At 45.5% G+C, this 23588-nt stretch overlaps 1 long non-coding RNA gene across 3 annotated transcripts in view; it reads left to right on the top strand.

The window, feature by feature from the left end:
• The window catches only part of LOC148135761 (uncharacterized), a 29348-nt gene extending 6426 nt beyond the window's left edge, over positions 1 to 22922 (top strand). Inside the window, exons 4-7 of one of the 3 annotated variants that reach the window (XR_015754939.1) lie at positions 13765 to 13834; positions 18242 to 18360; positions 19381 to 19572; positions 22181 to 22922. This is a non-coding gene — a long non-coding RNA (uncharacterized LOC148135761). Of the gene's footprint in view, positions 1 to 13705; positions 13835 to 18241; positions 18361 to 19380; positions 19573 to 22180 lie in introns of all 3 variants that reach the window. The other 2 variants (XR_015754938.1, XR_015754940.1) reach the window with 2 other exon arrangements.
• Positions 22923 to 23588: the final 666 nt, after the last annotated feature.

The following is a 23588-nucleotide window of genomic DNA, read 5'->3' as shown; positions in this document are numbered from 1 at the left end:
CCAATGTGTGGGCGACCTCTGGTTTGCACAGACCCAGCTGCTCTGTGTTTCTGCGGGTGATGTCGTCATCGAGCAACAGTTGCACTAAACCTCACTGTCTGTGAGGGTGGGAGACACAGAAATCCCGAAAACATTTGAGATGTATTTAGTGTGCACTTGCGATGCCATGATACATGACACTTTTCCACAAGTAATGGAAAATAGATGAGGATAGTTCGGTGGTAGTTTTTTTTTCTCACAGACCCGATGGACCACCAGACCTTTTTCTGTTCTGTAGACCGCTGAGCTGTTTATTATAGGAATATGACAGGCTCCATTGGACATCAGGTCAGAAAAGGTGATACGAGAATTGATGACACGTGATTGGTAAATGTTTTTGGGAGGAAAGTGAGACGCAGAGGTTTAAGAGGAAATTCAGAAGCTCAGCACAGGAATTGGAAAGGGCCATCATCAAGTGAGAAATAAACATTGGGCATCTTGAAAGCTGGAAATAAAGAAAGGCACATATAGCAGAGCTTTGAGAGACTGGAGGGGATTAGACATGGGGAGGATAATGAAACTGGAGGAGATGCAAATTGGTAAGGATTGTGAGGATGGAGGATATTACAGAGATAGAGATATTTGTGATAGAGATTTTTGGATTTTGAGGCTGGAGAGGAATTATAGAGATGAGGAGGGTTTGTAAGGCTGGGTGAGGTGGCACTGGTAGGGAGAGATCCAAGCATAGAGGAATTTACAGAGGTAATGAGTCATAAAGTTATACAGCATCGACACAGACCCTGTGGTCCAATCGGTCCGTGTCGACCATAAATTCGAACTGAACTAATCGCATCTGCCTCCACTTGGTCCAAGTCCATCCTAGCATTCCCTATTGATATATGGGTCCAAATGTTTTTTTCCTATTAGAATCCCATTCCACTACCCTTTTGCTCTACATTTACCCCTGACTAATTCACTCAACTCAATCATTCCTGAACACTATGGGCAATTGAGCGCAGCCAGTTCACCTTCCCTGTACATCTATGGATTGTGGAAGGAAACGGGAGCACCTGGAGGAACCCACGCTGACATGGGGAGGAATATGCAAACTCCACATGGACAGTGACCCAATACAGGAATTAAGCCTGTGTCCCTGGCGCTGAGAGTTAGCAGTGCGAATCGTTGACCCACTGTGCCACCCTGAAATTGCAATTGTATTCACAGCTGCCATGTCCTCTGCAAGTTTATTCCACATGTGAAACACTCTCTGTGCAAAAACAAAAAATAAAATCCGGAACTTCTTTTTAAAGCCTTCCTTTTCTTACGTTAAAAAGTATGTCCCCAATCTTGAATCGCGCCCCCTCCTGGAAAGGGCACCTGCTGTTCACATTACTGAAACTCTTTAGGATTTTATAAACCTCTAATAAGGTCACCCCTCAGCCTCCTGTGCTCCAGTGAAAAAGGACCCAGCCTATCCAGACTCTGCTTATAATTCAATCCCTCCATTCCCATCACCATCCTGGTAAATCTCTTCTGAAAGTGCTCCGATTTAATAATATCCTTCCTATAACAGCACAACCAGAACTGGGCACAGTATTCCAGAAGAGGCCTCACAACACCCTGTACAACCTCAACATAACGTCCCAACTCCGAGGTTCAAAGATCTGAGCAATGAAGGCAAATGTGCGAAACCCTTTCTCAACCACCGTGTCTGCATGTGACACATACTTCAAAGACCTGAACCCCTCGGTCTCTTTGTTCCATATCACTATCCGAGGCCCAACTTTTAATCAGTGTAAGTCCTGCCCTCGTTTGTTTTACCAAGATGTAATATTTTGCATTTATTCCAATCCAAAAAATCACAAACATCCTTCGAGTATAAAGGCAAGAATAGTATACTTAAGAGTAAAATCAGTAAGGCAAAAAAGGGGACAGGACTCCGCTTTGGCGAATAGGATAAGGAATAGGGAAAGGGTTTTTAGAAATGCATTAAGAGCAAATGGGTCACTAGAGAGAGAATAGGCCACTTCAAAGATCAACAAGGCAGCCTTTGTGTGGAGACGCAGGAGATGGGGTTGTTGGGGGGGATACTAAACAAGAGGCATCAGTGTTTACTGTGGAGAAGGACAGATTTGTGGGGGTTGTCAAGATTTGAGATCGTGAGGGTGATGAGATGGGAGGAGATTGGAGGATGTTACAGAGATTGTTATTTGTGATACCAGAGATAGTGATGGTCCTGAGTCTAGGGAGGATTTCTAGAGATAAGGAAGGGTTTAGTCTGGATGAGGTGAAAGTGATCTGAGGAGTTGTGAGGACCGAGGAATTCACAGTGATAGCGAGAGTTAGTCATAATGTTATACAGCAAAGTAACAGACCCTGTGATTAAACCAGTCCATGCTGACCATAATTCCCAACTAATCTAATCGCACCTGCCTCCGCTTGGTCCACATTTATCCAAATATTTCCTATTTATATACTTGTCTGAATGTATTTTAAACATTCTAATTGTTTGTTCCATATCACGACTCAAAGCCTTACTTTTAATTAGTGTAAGTCCTGCCCTCATTTGTTTTATCAAGATGTAATATTTTGCATCAGTATTTACTGTGGAGAAGGACACCGGAAATGTAGAATGTGGGGAAATAAATGGTGACATCTTGAAAAATGTCCATACTACAGAGTACTGGATGTCTTGAAACGCATAAAGGTGGACCTATCCCCAAGCTTTGTTCAGGTGTACCCTAAAATTCTGTAGGAAGCGTGGGATGTGATTTCTGGGCTTCTTGCTGAGATTTTTGTATTATTGATAGTTACAGCTGAGGTGCCAGAAGACTGCGGGTTAGTTAATATGGCGCCACTATTTAACGGAGGCGGTTTGGACAAGCCCGGGAACTACAGACGCTGTGCTAGACTAGGTGTTGGAGGGAGCCCTGAGCGACAGGATTTGCGTGTATTTGGAAAAGCACGGACTGATTAGGGATAGTCAGCATAACGTTCTGCATGGGAAATCATGTGTCACGTACTTGATCTGGTTTTTAAGAAGTAACAAACAGGATTGATGAGAGCAGAGCAGTAGATGTGATCTATATGGACTTCAGTAAGGCGTTCGACAAGGTTTCCCATGGGAGACTGGTTAGAAAGGTTAGATCTCACGGAAGTAGCCATTTGGATATAGAACTGGCTCAAAGGCAGAAGACAGAGGGTGGTGGTGATGGATGATTATTTTTCAGACTGGAGGCCTGTGACTAGTGGAGTGCCACAAGGATCGGTGCTGGGTCCACTACTTCTCATCAATTATATAAATGAATTGGATGTGAACACAGGAGGTATAATTAGTAGGTTTGTAGATGGCACCAAAATTGGAGGTGTAGTGGACAGTGAAGAATGTTACCTCAGATTTCAATGGGATTTTGATCAGATGGGCAAATAGGCTTAGGAGTGGCAGATGGAGTTCAATTCAGATAAGTGCGAGGTGCTGCATTTTGGAAAAGCAAAGCTTAGCAGGACTGATACCCATCATGGTCAGGTCCTGGGGAGTGTTGCTGAACAAAGAGACCTTGCTGTGCAGGTTCATAGCTCCTTGAAAGTAGAGGCGCAGGTAGATAGGATAGTGAAGGTGTTTGGTATGATTTCCTTCATTGGTCAGAGTATTGAGTAAGAGAGTTGGGAGATCATGTTGCGGCTGTTCAGGTCATTGGTTTGGCCACTCTTGCAATATTGTGTGCAATTCTGTTCTCCACCTATCAGAAGGATGTTGTGTAACTTGAAAGGTTCACATAAGATTTATAAGGATATTGCCAGGGTTGGAGGGTTTGAGATATAGGGAGAGGCTGTATAGGCTGGGGCTGTTTTCCCTGAAGTGTCAGAGGCTGAGGCGTGATCTCAGATTAGATTAGATTAGATTACTTTACAGTGTGGAAACAGGCCCTTCGGCCCAACAAGTCCACACCGACCCGCCGAAGTGTAAACCACCCATACCCCTACATTTACCCCTTACCTAACACTACGGACAATTTAGCATGGCCAATTCACCTGACCTGCACATCTTTGGATTGTGGGAGGAAACCGGAGCACCCGGAGGAAACCCACGCAGACACGGGGAGAATGTGCAAACTCCACACAGTCAGTCGCCTGAGGCGGGAATTGAACCCGGGTCTCTGGCGCTGTGAGGCAGCAGTGCTAACCACTGTGCCACCGTGCCGCCCAGAGATTTATAAAATCATGAGCATGGATCGGATAGATAGACAAGGTACTTTCACTGGAGTGAGGGAGTCTAGAACCAGAGGGCATCGATTTAGCACGAGAGGGGAAAGATATAAAAGGGACCTAAGGGGCAACTTTTTCATGCGACGGTGGTGCGTTTATGGAATGAGCTGCCAAAGGGAGTTGTGAAGGCTGCTACAATTGCAACATTTATTAGGCATCTGGATGGGTATATGAATAGCAAGGGTTTACAGGGATATCGACCAAGTGCTGGCAAATGGGAAGGGATTAGTTTCTGATATCTGGTCGGCAGGGACGAGTTTGACTGAAGGGTCTGTTTCCGTGCTGTATGTCTGTGACCCACAGCCGGGGATCAGCTCAGTGGGTTTCAGTCTCTTAAAAGGTAAATCTTACTCTGTTTTACATTTTAAAATCTGCAACATTCAGTAGAGTGAGTGTTTATTAGTTTAAATGCTTCTATTATGATCTTTTGGTTGAACGTTTTAAATATAAAATACAGGTACTACTGTATTCGAGTAGTCTTTTGTAAAGCTGTAAGACTGCCTTTTTCTGGGTCTACCGATTAAAATGCAGAGATGGCCATTCATACAGTGATGTGCACTTCCTGGAGGAGAGTAGGGAGAGGTTGAATGATCCTGATGATAGCGTGCAGGAAGTGAAGCAATACCTCTTGTATCACATGCATCTGATGGAACGGTGCTTAATGGTAATGAAGAATTTACAAGAGTCAGGTGTGTGATAGTTGGCAGTTTCAGGCCGGAAAACTGCAGATACAGTTAGGTAGATAGGTTACCTCTCGGTAAGGTAGGAGAGGGAGATAGGTAGAGCAGGAGTCTCCTGTGGCTATCCCCATCTGAAACAAGTATACTATTTTGGATAATGTAGGTGGTCATAGACTCTCAGGGGAATGTTGCACTGACAGCCAAGTTACTGCTACTGAGACTGGCTCTGCTATAATAAGAGGTATATCAGATTCCAAACACTCAATGATGATAAGGGACTCTGTAGTCGGGCACAGACTGCTGTTTCTGCAGCTGACAGTGAGACATCAGAATGGGATGGCATCTCCCTGGTGCCAGGATCAAGGATGTTTCGGACAGGTAGCAGAATATTCTCAAAGGGAAGAACGACCAGTGGGAGGTCATTGTACATTGGTACCAATGACATAGGAAGGGGAAAAGATGAAGTCCTGATGAGAGAATATAGCAAATTAACCTGGAATATAAAAAAGTAGGTCCTCGGTCATAATATCTGCATTACTCCCGGTGTTACACGCTAGTGAGAGTAGGAATAGCAGGATGGAGGAGATGAATGATTAGTTAAGTAGCTGGTGTAGGGCAGAAGGATTCACATCTTTTGATCATTGTAATCTCCTCTGGAGTAGAGTGGACCTGCATAAGAAGGATGGATTGTACCTGAATTGGAAAGTGTCTAATATCCAGGCAGGGAGATTTGCTAGTGTTACTCAGGAGGCATTAATCCAGTGATGGTAAACCCAAAGAGATAGTGAGAAAAGAGTTATGTCTGAGACTGGTACAGTTCAGAAGTCAAACAGTTAAGGCAGGCAAGGGCAAGGCACTGAACCAGGTAGAACTGACAAGTTACACTGCAGTTACTTCAATGCAAGAGGCCTGACAGGGAAGGCAGATGGGCTCAGGGTATGGTTTTGAACATGGGACTATGATATCAAGAGTATGACAGAATCGTTGCTCAGGGATGAGTGGGACTGGCAGCTTAATGTTCCAGGGTGTCGATGCAAGAGGAAGGATAGAAAGGGGGACATGAGAGGAGGCGGAGTGGCCTTTTTGTTTCGGGATAGCATTATAGTTGTGCTTAGGGAGGATATTCCTGGGAGTACGTCCAGTGACGTTATTTTGGTGGAACTGGGAAATAAGAAAGGAATGATTACCTTGTTGTTATTATCTGCGTGGGCTTTGTCTGTTTGCTCTGGTTTCCTCCCACTATCTAAAGATATGCAGGTTGTGTGGATATTCTGGGCTGAATTGCCCATATTGTTCAGGGATGTGCAGGTTAGGTGGATTGGCCGTGTGAAATTGCCCATAGTGTTCAGGGATGTGCACGCTAGGTGGATTAGCCATGGGAAATGCAGCGTTACAGTGGTAAGGTAGGAGTCTCTGAGGGTCGGTGTGGTTGTGATGGGCTGAATGGCCAACTTCCACGCTGTCCGGATTCTCTGATAATTCTTCTAGTTTTAAAATAGTTACAGAAAATAATAGACCAGATATAAACGGTGTTCTAAATTGGACAAAGGTGAATTTTGACAGCACAAGGCCGAGAAATTTCAATATTCCTTTGCTATTCCCAGGGAAAGGGACGGCTGGAAAGTGGGAACATAAGAACATAAGAAAGAGGAGCTGCAGCAGGCTACCTGGCCCCTCAAGCCTGCTCCGCCATTCAGTAAGATCAGGGCTAATCTTTTCATGTCCTCAGATACACATTCCTGATCTCTCACCATAATCCTTAATTCCTTTCCTGTTCACAAATCTACCTTTTGACCTAAAGATAGTCAAGTTGATAATCTAAACTGCTGCACTCAGCAGCAAATTCCACAGATTCACAGATTTAGCTGAAGAAGTCCATCCTGAACTCAGTCCAAAATCTGATATCCCCTTATTTTGATGCTCTGCTTCCTAGTTTGACCCACCCCCAGCGGAAATCACCTCCTTGCTTATATCTTATCTACTCCGTTCATAATTTCCTATCCAACCTCCCATACTTCGAGATTCCAATGAGCATACTACCAGTTTCCTCAATCTCTCCGCATACGCTAACCCTCTGAAATCCTGACTAAAACTAGTGAGCCTCCTTGTGGTGTAAAATTATGTCCCAATACATGTGTGAATCATAATGTAACACATGTATTGGGCCAAGCAGTGGAATGTGGTGAAACGGTTAAAAATTATGTCCCAATACATGTGTGAATCTAACCGGAATGGAGGTGTTGCTTAGTCCCGTGTGAATCTTATTACACACCTCCCCGTGTGAATCTTCTTATCTGTATGTAACCAGAATGGAATGTGTTTTTTAGCCTTGCTCTGCTGTTCACATGAATGTTTATATCTGGAAAAGAGTATATCAGCTGGAAAAGTCTCCAGTTCGGTGAGTCTGCTCCGGGGTTACGTTTAACCGCCGAGCGTGGGTTGTTGGCAACCGCTCTACGAGAACTGACGGCTCCCAGTTCCGGTAACATGTAGAGTGAGTATAAGCCAGACCCGTTGTATGAGACCTGGTTGTGGCGACGCTGCGGGGAATAAAATGCCCATATTCTAGCAGACTCGCCTCTTGGTCGTTTGTTCTGTGTCAGACTACTCTCCTACGAACCTGACCTTGAGAATTTTTTAAAACACTCCTCTACACTTCCTCCAGTGTCAGTACATCCTTCCTGAAGTAAGGGCACCAAACCTGTACACAGTATTCCAGGTGTGACCTCACCAGCACCCTGTACAGCTGCAGCATAACCCTCCCTCTAGGAATGAAGGACAATATTCCCTTCACTGCCTTAATTACTTGCTGTATCTGCAAACCAACTTCCTGTGATTCATGCACAAGGACACCCAACTCCCTCTGTACAGCAGCATGCTGCAAGTTTTCACCATTTCATCATCAGTTTGCTGTTGGTCCGACCAAAATGTATGACCTCACCTTTCCCAACATTGAACTCCATCTGCCAAATTCTTACCCACTCACGTAACCTACCTGTATCCCTGTGCAGACTTACAGTGGCCTTGGCACACACTACCACTCATCTTAGTGAAGTTTACCTTTCATGAATCGATGCTGTGTCTGGTTGATGAGACAGTTTCTATCCACATAGCTCACTATTTCTTCCTTAAGAGATCGGGCATCTTCCCCACTAAGGACGTTATGCTAACGGGTCCATTTTAAAATATTCGCATCACATTTGCAACTTGCCAATCTGTCAGAACTGTCCCAGAGTCCAGCAAATTTTAGTGAATTATCACGAGTGCATTTGCTATTTACACTTTACCATCTGTTAACGTCCCCTGGGATGCATTCCATCACGGCCAGGCGACCCATCTATCTTTAGGCTGTTATCTTTCCCAACACGACCTCTTTACTGAGAATCATTGCTTCTCTGTCCTCATCTGCCATTGCGTCCATAGGCCTGCGACAACGAGAGTACACAGACAGTATGATCCTGTTAAGGCCTTAGCAGGTAGTGTGGGAAATGCTGCCCGTTGAGAAAAATTGAGGGTCTGGTCAAGAAAATGAAGGAGGGATATGGCAGGTGCAGACATCTGTGTTTGTGTGAATTCCTGGAGGAGTATAGGGGAAGTAGGAGTATACTCGAGGGAAACCAGGAGAGCAAAACGGGACATGAGAGAGCTTTGGGAAATAGGTTCCCGGAGAATCCAGAGATTCCAGAAATACACTAAGGATAAACGAGTAACCAGGCAGAGAATAGGAACCCTCAAAGATCAAGGAAAAGCTCCTGTTTGTCCTAGATAAGTATATACCTGTCAGGCAGGGAGGAAGCTGTAGAGTGCGGGAGCTGTGGTTTACAAAGGAAATGGAATCTCTCTTCAAAAGGAAGAAGGCGGCTTATGTTAGGATGAGATGTGAAGGCTCAGTTAGGGCGCTTGAGGGTTACAAGATAGCCAGGGGAGTCCTAAAGAAAGAGCTCAGAAGTGCCAGGAGGAGACATGAGAAATTGTTGGCGGATAGGATCAGGGTAAACCCTAAGGCTTTCTATAGGTATTTAAGGAATAAAAGAATGACGAATAAGATTGGGCCAATCAAGGATAGTAGTGGGAAGTTGGATGTGGAGTCAGAGGAGATAGGGGAAGCACTAAATGAATATTTTTCAACTGTATTCACTTTAGAAAACGAAAATGTTGTCGAGATTACTGAGATACAGGCTACTCGACTAGGTGGGATTGAGGTTCATAAGGAAGAGCTATTAGAAATCCTGCAGAGTGTGAAAATAGATAAAACCCATCCGGCCCAGTGGCCTTATCCTCGGATCCTCTGGGAAGCCAGGGAGGAGATTGCCGAGCCTGTGGCATTGATCTTTAAATCGTCATTGTCTACAGGAATAGTGCCAGAAGACTGGAGGATGGCACATGTGGTTCCCCTGTTCAAGAAGGGGAGTAGAGGACAACCCTGGTAATTCTCGACCAGTGAGCCTTACTTCAGTTGTTAGTAAAGTGTTGGAAAAGGTTATAAGAGATAGGATTTATAATCAGCTAGGAAAGAGTAAATTGATTAGGGATAGTCAGCACGGTTTTGTGAAGGGTAGGTCGTGTCTCACAAACCTTTATTGAGTTCTTTGAGAAGGTGATCAAACAGGTAGATGAGAGTAAACCGGTTGATGTGGTGTATATGGATTTCAGCAAGGCGTTCGGTAAGGTTCCCCACAATAGGCTATTGTACAAAATGCAGAAGGACGGGATTGTGGGAGATAAAGCAGTTTGGATCAGTGATTAGCTTGCTGAAAGCAGACAGAGTGGTGGTTGATGGGAAATGTTCATCCTGGAGTCCAGTTACCAGGGGTGTACCGCAAGGGTCAGTGTTGTGTCCACTGCTGTTCGTCATTTTCATAAACGACCAGGATGAGGGCGTAGAAGGGTGTGTTAGTAAATTTGCAGACAACACTAAGGTCGGTGGAGTTGTGGATAGTGATGAAGGATGCTCTACGTTACAGAGAGACTTGGATAAGCTGCAGAGCTGGGCTGAGAGCTGGCAAATGGAGATTAATGCAGACAAGTGTGAGGTGATTCACTTTGGTCAGAGTAACTGGAATGCAAAGTACTGGGCTAATGGTATGATTCTTGGTAGTGTAGATGAGCAGAGAGATCTGAGTGTCCAAATACACAGATCCTTGAAAGTTGCCACGCAGGTTGACGGGGTTGTTTAGAAGGCATACAGTGTTTTAGCTTTTCTTAATAGAGGGATCGAGTTCCGGAACCATGAGGTCATCTCTATGTGGAGAGTTAGGAGAAGGTCGGATAATTCTCCTTGGAGCTCGGAAGGTTAAGCAGTGATTTCATCCAGGAGCAGATTTCTTTCCAAGATATTTAATTTAAAGAGAGACAGATGGAGAAATTATTAACGTCATAATTTTTAGTAACTGCTTTAAAGTAATTGGCAAATAATGCAGGTTAAAAATGTGAACATTATTTTATTCCGTAAGTTCTAAGCATGTGGATCAGTTTGAACGACAGCTGGATGCAGATTCAGTAATTATTGTCAAAATAAATTTGCAATTTAGCTTCTTTTAAGGAAGGATTTGGAGGAATACAGGCAAATGGGAGGTGAGTTGGGACAGACTGGCACCATCTCCAGAGGGAGAGAGGACAGCCCCAATGGGATGAATAGCCCCCAGTCCCTCTACTGTGATACTGCCCTCTTTCACTGAATGTTGAAGCTCATTCTAGTGCAGAGCCATAGAGATGTACAGCATGAAAACAACCCCTTTGGTCAAACTAGTCCATGCTGACCAGATGTCCTAACCTAATCTCGTCCCATTTGCCAACACGTGGCACACATCCCACTACATCCTTCCAATACATATACCCATCCAGATGCTAAATGGTCTAATTGTAGCAACCTCCACCCCTTCCCCTGACAGAAGATTCCATACACGCACCACCTGCTGTGAAAAAAGTTAACCCTCTGATCCCTTTTAAATCTTTCCCCTCTCACATTAAACCTATGCCCTCTCGTTCTGGACTCCCCCACCCCAGGGAAAAGACATTGTCTATTTATCCTACCCGTGCCCCTCATGATTTTATAAACCTCAGTAAGGTCACCCTTCAGCCTCCAATAATCCTGGGAGGAGCGCATAACTCGTGTCACAATGGGGTCCGGGTGATTGATGGCAGCTTCAGACCAATAGGAGAGTTGGTGTGATCCTCCAGACAATGGGAGTGAATGAGGGGTGGGTCCAGTGGGCCAACACCTGACCATGAACTGTGCAGGTGCAGTGTCACTGTGGTGGGGGTGCACTCAGTGAGTGTGAAGGGAGTGAGAGAGACAGCAGAGACTGGGAGAGAAATTGTGTTTGTGTGGACTGGGAGTGTTTATAAACACGGTTTTAGGCGGCTAGATCTGAATTAGAAATTCCTGGTAAATTAGAACCAAAAGAACTGCGGATGCTGTAAATCTCACACAACAACCAAAAGGTACTGGTAAAGCTCAGCAGGTCTGGCAGTATTTGTGAAGAGAAATCAGAGTTAACATTTTGGATCCGCTGACCCTTCCTCAGAACTGATGCGACTGAAAAGAAATGTCAGTTTATATGCAGAAGGTTGGAGTTAAGGAGTAAATGATAGGTGGTGATAGAGTCCAAAGAAAGAGATGGGAGCGTTGGAGGGGGAGGGTAAATAGCTGTTTATGGGGACTGTTAGTGGCTAAGCATAGGTAGTGTGTAATGGCAGGCTATATGATAACAAGGACTGGTGTGTGGGTTAAGAGGCTAGGGCGCTAGGACATTGAAGAGTTCAGGACCTAAAATTATTGAATTTGATACTGGGGATAGAGGTGTGCAGGGTCCCCAAGTGGAAGATGACGTGTTGTTCTTCCAGCTTGCGTTAAAGTGTGGCGCTGGAAAAGCATAGCAGGTCAGGTAGCATCCCAGGAGCAAGAGTTTAGGGCATAAGCCTTTCATCAGGAATGCTGGGATTGGAGGGGGAGGGGTGTAGTAAGAGGGCTGAGAGATAAATAAGAGGGATGTGTGGGGTTGGTGGGAAGGGAGCTAGGAAGGCAATAGGTAGATGTAGGTGGAGGGTAATGGAGAGAGGGTGGAGTGAATAATTGGAAAGGAAGTTGAACAGGTGGGACAGCTCAAGAGGGTGGTGTCGAGTTGGAGGGTTGGATCTGGGATAAGGCAGGGGCGGGGAGATGAGGAAACCTTGATTCTGTGGTTAAAGGGTCCCAATGTGGAAGATGAGGTTTTCTTCCTCCAGGCTTCGGGTGGCTGGGATTTGGTGGTGGAGGCAGCCCAGGACTTGCATGTCCTTGGCGGAGTGGGTGGGGAAGTTGAAGTGGTCGGCCACAGGATGGTTGGGTTGGTTGGTGGATGTGTCCCAGAAATGTTCCCTGAAACATTCCGCAAGTTGGTGTCCTGACTCCACAGTGGAGAGGAGACCACACCGAAATCAAAGGCCGTAATAGGTGAGGTGTTTGGATGTGCTGGAAAATCTCTGCTGGATGTGGAAGGGTCCTTTGGGGGTGAGGGGGAGGTGTGGGCACAGGTTTTACACCTCTTGCATTGGCAAGTGAAGGGGCTGGGAGTGGAGGGTGGATGGATCTGACTGGGAATTCACAGGGAATCGTCTCTGTGGAATGCTGAAAGGAATGGAGAGGAAAATATATCTGGTGGGATCTGATTGTAGGTGGTGGAATTGCGGAGGATGATGCGTTGTATCTGGGTGGAAGGGGAGGACTAGGGGGTTCTATCCTTGTTGCAGTTGGAGAGGTGTGGTTCAATGTCAGAGGTGTGGGAAGTGGTGGAGATACACTGGAGAGTATTGTTGACCACATGGGAGGGGAAATTGCAGTCCTTGAAATACGGGGTGTTTTGGTATGTTCTGGAGTGTTCTGCCAGCTTGCACCAAGCTTCACTGGAACACTGCAGTAAGCATGAGACAGATGTTGGCCAGGGAACAGACTCGTGTGTTAAAGTAGCAGGCAGCTGGAAGTTTAGGGTCTTTTTTGTAGCAGAACGTAGATCATCAGCTGCCATTTCCAGCACCTCCACTGAGATGCTGCCAGACACAGGTTCCTGTGCCCTTCATTAACAGCCAAGCACCCTCCCACTAGATTGTTATCCACTCCTTTGTCTTTCCAAATGTTACTGTTTCTTTTGGGCACTGACCTCACCTATTATCTACTCTTTATACCCCTATTTCCTGCAGTCCAAAGGTATGCAGGTTAGGTGAATTGGCCAAGCAGAATTTCTCGTAGTGTTCAGGTATGTATAGGTTAGGTGCATTAGTCAGGGGAAGTGTAGAATAATAGGGTCGGGGGATGGGCTTGGTTGAGAAACTCTTCAGAGGGTGGGTGTGGACTTGTTGGGCCGAATGGCCTGTTTCCACACTGTAGGTATTCTACTTTTCCCAGCTGCCATCGGTTCTGAGGAAGGGTCACTGGACCTAGAATGACCCTTGGTGTGTGCAGGAAGAGGAAACGGGAAAGGGGAGTTGGATCCAGTTTAGACTGGGAGGGTTTAATTACACTCTGTACAGGTAGTTAGGCCTGAATTAGAAACTCTTGGTCCCACGTTTACAGCAAATGGGAAAATGGCTGTGGCCCTCAGGCGGTGATAGGTCCTGAGTTATGGCCGCCATCTTTATTGGGGGCAAGGTACAGCGAGGCACATGGACATGTCCTCTTCCTGGGTGGGGGCGGGGTGATTGAAAGAGGAGCATTTACACATCAAACACATAACAAGAGAAATATTTGTCTTTACTGTTCAGCCTGCACTGACTGAGTTTTGTTTTGTCAATTCATTTTATAGGATATTAATTGAGAATAATTGAGACAGGGATCTCAAAAGCATTTTTCTATCATCAGCAGGGTCATCAGGATCTGAATACCATTGACATTTAACTGTGGAAGGAGAAAGGTGTGTCTGTTCTGTCTGTGGGCAAGTATCTGGTTTTTATTTCAAACAAAAAGCAGAAAGATGTTCAAATTAGTGGTTGGATCACCCTTGGGGTTTGTGTTCAATTCTGGGCCCTGCAGCTGTGGAAGGAGGTATTGGCCTGAGAGGGAGCACAGATTTATCCAAATTACACCTCGTCTCTTTATAGGAACTGTCAGATTTAGACCCAATCACCCACTTCATGATGTTAATCTGTAAACTCCTTATTTTCAATTCCTGCAAACTTCTCATTAAAATTCCTTATGGACTCAATTTCCAGCACCATTTCAGGTGGAATGTTCCAGGTTCTGACAACTGTCTATTCATTCAGAAACTGCTGAAGTCCTTGTTGACTCTGGGATTACAAAGGGCTGAATTGAGAGATGAGATGCTGTTCCTGAGCTCCCATTGAGATGCATTGGAGGTTGGGGCAGTGTAGGTGGGAGTAGACAATGAAAATGATAGGGCTGCACTGTGGGTGCTGCTTGGCTCAATGAGAGTGTTTTGGAGTTGCTGGTAAACCGAGCGAGGGGAGACAGGGAGAATGTGAACCCACAGCTTCAGTTTTAGTGCAGGCCATTCATAACTTCACATGATCTCAATGGGAACAGCCAAGTTGTAAGATACCTGCTGAGTTTTTTTTTTAAAAACAGTTTTTAAAGTATAAAATGTCAGCTTAAGTAAAGATAGGGGCTTTTGATTATAATGGAAATGTTTGAAGAGAAGGAAGGTTGCTAGCTCATTTAAATTCTCCTAATGGGAGTAACTAACTGAAACGAGAGAGACATTGTGATCGGAGACCTCAGACCAGTGGTGTGCTCCTCTTGCGCAATGTGGGAAATAAGGGACACTTCCTGTGTCCGTGACGGCAATGTGTGCAGGAAGACTGCCCATCTGCAACTACTGGGAAACTGCTTTTCAGAGCTGGAGCTGAGAGTGAACTCACTGTGGAGCAATACTGAGAATGTTATGGACAGCAGGTTCAGTGAGTTACTCACACTGCAGGTGAGGGTTACTTAGGCAGAAAGGGAATGGGTGACCATCAGATCAAGTCAAAGGCTCAGGAAGGAAGTGCAGGACTCCCCAGTCATCATTCCCCTTCTCAAACAGATATTGTGCACCGTTTGGGATTCTATAAGGCGGGGGGGGGTGGTGGGGGGAACAGGTGGGGTGGACTCTCAGGGGAAATCAGCAACAGCCAGGTTCATGACACCACAGATAGCTCCGCTGCACAGAACGGGAGGAAGGAGAATGGCAGAGCTGTAGTCAGGGTCAGAGACAGGCGCCTCTGTGGCCACAGACATGAATCCAGGACAGTGGAATCGAACCCAGGTCCATTTATTGATAAGTGCACAGACCCTTAAAGGTCAGCGTCCCAAATGCAACCTTCAGCACTTGATCACCCTGAAGCTCTACTTTCCAGGGACTGTGCACTTGTTCTGAGCCCTTCAGAGAGATTGAAGGGGTTAGGGAGAAAACAGGAACAGGGTTGTGTTGTAGCTCTACAAAATAACGGTCACCCTTCCCTCTCAGTCTCCCTCCTCTGTCTCCCACCTCCCATCGTGCCTCCTCCCCACCGCAGGGAAAATACCTTGTGTATTTACCCTATCCATGCCCCTACTGATTTTATAAACCTCTCTAAGGTCACCCATCAGCATCTGACGCTCCAGGGAAAACAGTGTATTTATCCTCTCCCTGTAGCTCAAATCCTCCAACCCTGACAACATGCTTGTAATACTATTCTGGCCACTTTCAACTTTCACAATATTGTTTTGATAGGAAGGAGACCAGAATTGCACGCAATATTCCAAGCGTGACCTAACCAATGTCCTGTACAGCCGCAATATGACCTCCCAACTGCGATACTCAGTGCTCTGACCAATAAAGGAAAGCATACTAAACACCTTCTTCACTATCCTATCTACCTGTGATTCTGCTTTCAAGGAGCTATGAACCTGCACTCCAAGGTCTCTTTGTTCAGCAGCACTCCCGAGGACCTTACCATTAAGTGTATACTTCCTGCTAAGATTTGCTTTCCCAAAATGCAGCACCTCACATTTATCTAAATTAAACTCCATCTGCCAGTCCTCAGCACATTCAACCATCTGATCAAGATCCCGTTGTAATCTGAGGTAATCCTCTTCACTGTCCACTACACCTCAAATTTTGGTGTCATCTTACTAACAATACTTCCTATATTCGCATCCAAATCATTTATATAAATTATGAAAATTAGTGGATCCAGCACTGATACTTTGTGACACCCCACTGGTCACAGGTCTCCAATCTGAAAAGCAACCTTCCACCACCACCCTCTGTCTTCTACCTTTGAGCCAGTTTTGTATCCAAATGGCTAGTTCTCTCTGTATTCCATGAGATCAACCTTGCTAACCAGTCTGCCATGGGGAACCTTGTTGAACGCCTTACTGAAGTCCATGTAGATCATTTCCACTGCTTTGCCCTCATCAATCCTCTTTGTTACTTCAAAAAAATTGACTCAAGTTCATGAGACGTGATTTCTCACACACAAAGCCATTATTAATATCCAGGACTTAACTCTGTACATTGGGATCTGTGTCACCCAGTTATGGGTGTTAATATTCTGGATAAAGTTCAAGTACACCAGCTTTATGTTAGTGACTGTGTTGAGTCTTGTTAATATCACCCACACAGGTAAGTTCCATTTGAAAGGCAGTCCCTATATCCCTAACCCCGCTCTCATCCCCACCATAGACAGTAAGTGGGAGGAGCTCATGGAGTTTCCATGTGAGAGAGATTGAGAAAACCTTCCCTTCTTTCTACTAGCCCACCAGGAAATGGTGGTAGTGTCCTTACCTCTGAACCAGAAGGATCGGGCTCAGAGTTGAGTAACAGCATCTTTGAAAAGGCTGATTGGAAAACATGCCCAAGCCGCCAGGCCATATTGTCTCCCAGCTGTCCCTACCTGAGACTCTAAACAGAACCTTCCGGTAGTTTCTCTCCTGTCAGACTCTCTCTCCCATTGCTCACTTTGTCCAGGGTCCCCTCCTACTGCTGCACTGATCCTGTCCCTCTCTGACCTGTCCATCCCCCAGTCCCCTCCACATTCATTCATTGTTTACAATCTCCAGCCCTGCCCCCTCCACCCTATTGGGCAGCAGCTGCTGTCAATCATCCAGCTTCGTGTGTGATCTGGAGCATGTGCTGTAGGAGGGGAGACAGTGCACGTGCGCAGTGCTGGCCAATTGTTGGTGTATGTGCAGGGCGGGTCAGTGCCAGGAGGGAGGCTGTGCGTGTATGGGATTAATCTGTCATTCGCAGTTTCCTCCCTCTGGGAACAGGACCCAGGGAAATGGCCCCTGCCCTGATATCATGACAAGTGGCACAGTGGTTAGCACTGCTGCCTCACAGCGCCAAAGACCCGGGTTCAATTCCCGCCTCAGGTGACTGACTGTGTGGAGTTTGCATATTCTCCCCGTGTCTGCGTAGGTTTCCTGCGGGTGCTCTAGTTTGCTCCCACAGTCCAAAGATGTGCAGGTCAGGTGAATTGGCCATGCTAAATTGCCCGTTAGTGTCAGGTAAGTGGTAAATGTAGGGGCATGGGTGGGTTGCGCTTCGGCGGGTCGGTGTGGACTTGTTGGGCCGAAGGGCCTGTTTCCACACTGTAATGTAATCTGTAATGTGTAAGTGGTCGGCTATCAGTGGGGGAAGCATTTTGCAGAAAGTTATCAGAACTCGTGTGAAGATTCAGGAATGTTATGGAAAGGAACACAGATGGGCCTGCAATGAAAGTTCTAATTTGGTTCATCTTAGTTCAATCAGATATGACTTGGCCAGTGTGTGCAGGATGGTTCTCATCAGAGGGTCCGTGTGGGGGAAATAAATAAAATGTTCCAGACTGGGGAAAAGAAATATCAGTTTGGTTCTGACCAGGAAGGAAACCTGGGAGGTGGGGGAAGGATTCACCAACATCCAGGAGGCTCCGAGTCAGACTCATTGATTTGATTTGATTAGATTTCCTACAGTGTGGAAACAGGCCTTCGGCCCAACCAGTCCACACCAACCTTCAGAAGAGTTACCCACCCAGACCCATTTCCCTCTGACTAATGCATCTAACACTGTGGGCAATTTAGCATGGCCGATTCACCTGACCTGCGCATATTTGGATTGTGGGAGGAAACCTTTTTTTGGTTCTTAGTCTGCAGGCAGGAGCTAGGAAGCTGATTTCAAAGAGAAGAGAGAGTGTCTGAGAACTGGGTGTGGAGGAAAAATGGTGAGGAGATTGGTTTGGATTTCAGTTCACAGAAGAGAGCAATTGTGAGACTGAGATTTAAAGCTTTGGGGGAGCAAAGAAACTACAATTTAATACTATCACTGTCTTATGAATTTCCATCCTGTGTTAACGGTGGTGACCTGTTTTCTCTGTTGTAGGGTTCTGAAAGGGCGGATTTGTGGATGAGAAATTCAAATTGAACTTCCTGTTCAGTTTTGATAGTTACTTGATCCGTGCCGATCTGAATATCATTTGGCCTTTTCATGTGGAAGGAAAGGTGTGTATTCTGTCCATGGGCGAATATTTCAAATGTCAGTGTGTCTGGAAAAAGTACTGAGACACAGCCAAGTCCATGTTAGCGTGGTGACTGTGGAGAAAGAGTTCATTTGTTGTTAAAAGTCTGAAAAAACATGGCACATTTCCCAGGAACGATTAAGCTACAGATTTGTTTTGTATGAGGACAAAGTTTTAATTAATCATGCAACCAGAAAGACACAAGGATGCCTGCAGTATGGAAAATGCTATGAAAACGGGATTGTTGTAAAGGAGTTGATTATCGATCGTGGCTTGTAATCCATTGGCGTTGTCACGTCAGTTCCAGCGCCGTGGGGAAACACTGGAAATGTGATGAGTGCAGTGTAGGTTTCAGTTATTAAACTGGAAAAAGTGCAGAAGAAATTTACAAGAATTTTTGCCAGGGCTCAGGGGTCTGAGTTAAAGGGAGAGGTTGGACAAGCGAGGATTTTTTTTTTTGTTTAGAGCAGAGGAAACAGAGGGGGAATGTTTTCTGGAAGTGTATAAGACCATGAGAGGCCTGGGTAAGGTGAATGCATTCAATCTTTTTCCCAGGGAATCAAGGAGTGGAGGGCATCAGTTTAAGGTTAGAGGAGAAATTATGAAAGGGAACCTGAGGGGCACATGTTTTACACAGAGGGTGGTATGTATATGGACTGAGCTGCCAGTGGAAGTGCTTGAGGTGGGTACATTAACAACATGTAAAAGACATTTGGACAAATACATGGATAGGAAAGGGTCAGAAGCAGATGGGTCAAGTGCAGGGAAATGGGGTTAGCGTGGATGGACATTCTAGTCAGTATTGGCCAGTTTGGGCCAAAGGCCTGTCTCTGCTGTAGGACTCTGACTCTAAGTATATTTACTATTTCTCCCGCTATCTCTGGTAGCAACCTGGGATGTATTCCATCTGAGCGACGAGTCTTGTCTACCTTTAGCTCCATTAACTTGCCCAGCTCTAACACTTTCGTGATAATGGTTGTTTCTTGTTCCTCACCTTCCTCAGTTTCCTTATCATTTACTGGCATGTTCTTCGTGTTCTCCACTGTGAAGACTGACTGCTGTGAAGACTTCCTGAACCCTGCTGGATAGGAATAACTGGGCACAGAACTCTGAGAGGTCTTCTTTGAGTCTTTATTAATGAGACATGGCAGTTACCTGGATAGTGTACATGCAGAACACCTCCAGGCAGCATCAGGTAACTCCCCGCCTGTCCGATGTGCCACTCCCATTCTTATACCTTTGTGGTTTGTGGTTTTGAATGGACGCTGTCTCTCAGTATTATCTCCATGGCAATGGCAGTTTAAAAGTTGAGTTCAGCCCAGCACTGATTGGTTAAACCACAAAACCCCTCCCCCACGCCCCTATGGCTCAGTCAGGTATCTGACAGGCACTTCAGTTTCAGTGGGGCTGTCTGTCAGGATTCTGATGTGAAAGAGCCGGTGTTGGAACGGGGTGGACAAAGTTAAAAACCACACATCACCAGGTTATAGTCCAACAGGTTTATTTAGAAGTACAAGCTTTTGGAGTGTGCTGTGATTTTTAACTTGATCAGGATTATCTCTATGGTAACGGTTAAGTGCTTCAACAATTACAGAGGCCATATGTTCCCCACACAATAGGTTCCCCTCTCGCAGTGTAAACTGCTATTCTGTCCCTGGGGATAGCTACTCATCACTTTTCTCCCCCAATCCCATCTAGCTTTCTGTTGATCTTTAAAGTTTTTCTCATCTCCTAGTTTCTCCTTGGTCTTTGCCAATTTGTATGCTTTCTATTTCAATTTCATAGACTCCCTTATTTCCTTAGCCATCAATGGCAGATTACTCCTTTTCCTACAGTCCTTCCTTTTCACTAATATATACTTTTGCTGAGCAGTTTGAAAAAATTCTTTGATATTCCTCCACTGTCCGTCAACTGTCCCACCGTAAAGTCTTTGCTACCAGTCTACATTAGCCAACTCCTGTCTCATCTTATTGTAGTCTCCTTTGTTTAAGCACAGAATCTGTATTGGATTTAATCTTCCCGCTTTCCAACTGTATTCTAAATTTGACCATATTTATCACAAGTCTTTTATCAGATTACGAGGTGAGACGATGTTACCTGGGTGTTTTGGTTTTCATTGTCAGAGACCTTGGCTTTGTAATAAAGTACAGGATAGATATTCACAACAGAGTATTCTGGACGGTGTGAATTTACTACACAATCAAAAACCATAAATCACTGTCTCCCCTCAGTTTAAAATTGCAAAATCATTATCTCCTACACGCTTCCTCATCTTCTAAGTTTGAAATGCTAATCCCCCTGACTATCCTACTTTTCCCGAAAATCTCCTTTGGCGAAGGTGGTGATTTTTGGATTCAGCTTTCCAGTTATTAACGTAAGAAGATAAGCACTGGGCACAGGAGAGGGAATGCAGCCCTTTGAACCAGCTCCACCATTTAATACCATGATGACTGAGCTCACCTCGGTCTCAGCTGGATTTTCCCGCCTGCTCTATCTCACCCTTCAACTCATTGAAAATTAAAAATCTGTATCTCTTCATTAAATTTGCTCATTGTTCTGGCATCCACCGCATTTTGAATAGGGAATTCCACAGATTCACAACACATTGAGTTAGGTACATTCTCCTTCATGAGAATACAATAGAGTTCTTATAGTGCAGAGTCCACACCAACCCAATGATGAGCCTCCCATTCAGACCCACCCATTCCCTGTAACCCTGCATTTCCCGTGGCTAATTGCCTAAACAGCACATGCATGGAAACTGCGAAATTTAACATGGGCAATCCACCTAATCTGCACATATTTGGGCTATGGGAGGAAACTGGAGCACGGTTGGAAACTCGTACAGACATGGGGGGGAATGTGTAAACTCCACACAGTCGCCTAAGGCTGGAATCAAACCCAGATCGCTAACGCTGTGAGGCAGCAGTGCTAACCACTCAGCTACCTCTGCTTAAACTCTGCTCCTCCTTATTAACCTCTCTATCACCCAATTTGCTGAATCTATATTCCTCACGTCAGAAATCAGGTCGTGGAAACGAATGTCTCAGTGAAACCCAATGACAGCCCATATGTCCTGTGTGTGTGAATGGGGATTTGATAGACAACACCCTCCAGCCCACACTTTTCATTCACTTTCCAGAGACAGGGCTCAAGTAGCCTCCTGGGGGCTACAACTCCCACAATCCCTGAGGCAGGGACCACACGTGAGTGGGGAAACCCGGCACTGTCCATGTACAGAATGTGGGTGGGCTTTGGAGCATGTGCTTTGGGGTACCGAGCGGAAAGTACTTCACACTGTGATTGGCTGGAGGAGTAACATATCAGCTTTTAGTATTGATCTGCCGGGGAATTAAGGTGTCACCACACCCACGTGGGACCAAGTTCCATCCCCAATGCGTCATAATGCTGGGAATCGACCAATGGGAAACCAAGGATGATCTAACCCATTCTCCCAGACTGAAGGTTCCTCTTCTGTCCAGGATCTGCCACCTCCCTGTCTGTTTCCTTTTGTTTCATTCTGCTGTTACATTATTGACTTGCAGCAACTGAAGGGAAAGGAAGTGAACCCAGAAAGGGTGCAGCATCTAACCAGGGACGGGAAGTGGTGGCATGGATCTGTTTATCAGTTACTCCATGAGAATGGGGAGGGTGTACATTAGGGGGTAGCAGAGTCAGAATGGTGGGAGAGAGTAAGTGGGCTGCAGGGTTACAGCTTTAGGGAAAGACTGGGAAAAAGATATTCCAGAGAAACTAAAATTGCCTGTTCTGAATTTCTAACCTGTACATATTCCTTTATATAGGGTGCTAGATTGTGAAGATTCACAGACTGAAATCTCAAAATCATGTGCAGATTGTGATTAAGTTAACCAGCATTTGACGAACCAAAGACTGAGAGTCAATCGGCCAAAATCCTGCAACACTCTCCCTCACAGCATTGTCGGTCTATCTGCGCCAAATGAACTGCAAATGGTTCGAGACAGCAGTTCACTACCATCTTGTCAAGGGTAACTAGAGATGGGGAATAAATGCTGGCTGAGCCAGTGATGCCCATATCCTGGAAATGGTTTCTATCTCTATTTACTGAAACCTGATTGTTACTGCAGGATGATGATGGATGATGAGTGCATGCATCACATTACCCCTGCCTACACCCACACAGTAACACCGCAATGGCACTGGAACAAAAGGCAATGAAGCTAAAGGAGGACTTAGATATAGTTCTTAAAGGTAAAGGCATCAAAGGGGATTGGAGCACAGCAGGAACAGGAGACTGAGCTGGATGGTCAGCTGTTTCCCATTGAATGGTGGCGCAGGATTGAAAAGCCGAAAGCCCCCCTCCTGCCCCTATCTCCCAGGTCTGTATGTAACCATGGAACCCGGGTAGGAAGGAGTAGGCAGGACAGGGACTCTCCAGGAGATTGCACTTCCACATCAGTTTTCAGTGAGGGATGGTTTGATGGACTTTGTTTAACATTTGTCTTTAATGCAAAGTTTGTAAATTTGGTTTTAAAACATGTACGAGTTTATTCCACGATAAATGAAACAAAAAGAAAAGAAACAAAACGCTCTGAATATAACAGTTTTAAAATTTCAACGCCGTATAAAACAAAATCCCGACGACTCCCGGACACCATCACTTTCCAGTTTCTCAAACTCCAGGAGATATTCCCCCCCCCCGTCGGAACCTTTGGTTTGATTTAACTGCTTTTCAGTTCTCGTTGTGTGAGCTGTGGAGTTTTCTTTTTTCCCCATTTCTCCGACCCAGAAATGTTATCACAGCAACCTTCCCACCATCAAAATCATCATTTTGCCATTATAGCAGTAAACCACCTGAATAACCAATTGAATATTTATAAACAAAGCCCATTATGGGCAAAGCAAACCACTACAAGTGGCAGAGTGGGAAAGGACGTAATCAAAGTAGAGTTGGGGGTGAGGGGGCAGCGCTGGAGATAAAGGGGTGCCCACCTCTATCTAAAGGCATCAAGAGCACTGATACACACCACATGCTCCTTCTCCAAGGACACCCTGCTGTGTAGCCTTTATCCTCAATCATAGAGTAGAATCCCTACAGTGTGGAAGGAGAGCATTGGCCCATCAAATCCCACCAACCATCCGAAGAGCATCCCACCCAGAGCAATCCAGAGTAACACTGCATTTCCCATGGCTGATCCACTAGTCTACACAATCCTCGACACTATGGGCAAT

The sequence above is a fragment of the Chiloscyllium plagiosum genome, unplaced genomic scaffold (genome assembly GCF_037043375.1).
Source record: "Chiloscyllium plagiosum isolate Xiang-an unplaced genomic scaffold, Cpla_swu_hap1 HiC_scaffold_48, whole genome shotgun sequence".
In the NCBI taxonomy this organism is placed as follows: Eukaryota; Metazoa; Chordata; class Chondrichthyes; order Orectolobiformes; family Hemiscylliidae; genus Chiloscyllium; species Chiloscyllium plagiosum.
This window is presented reverse-complemented; position numbering and strand designations above follow the sequence as displayed.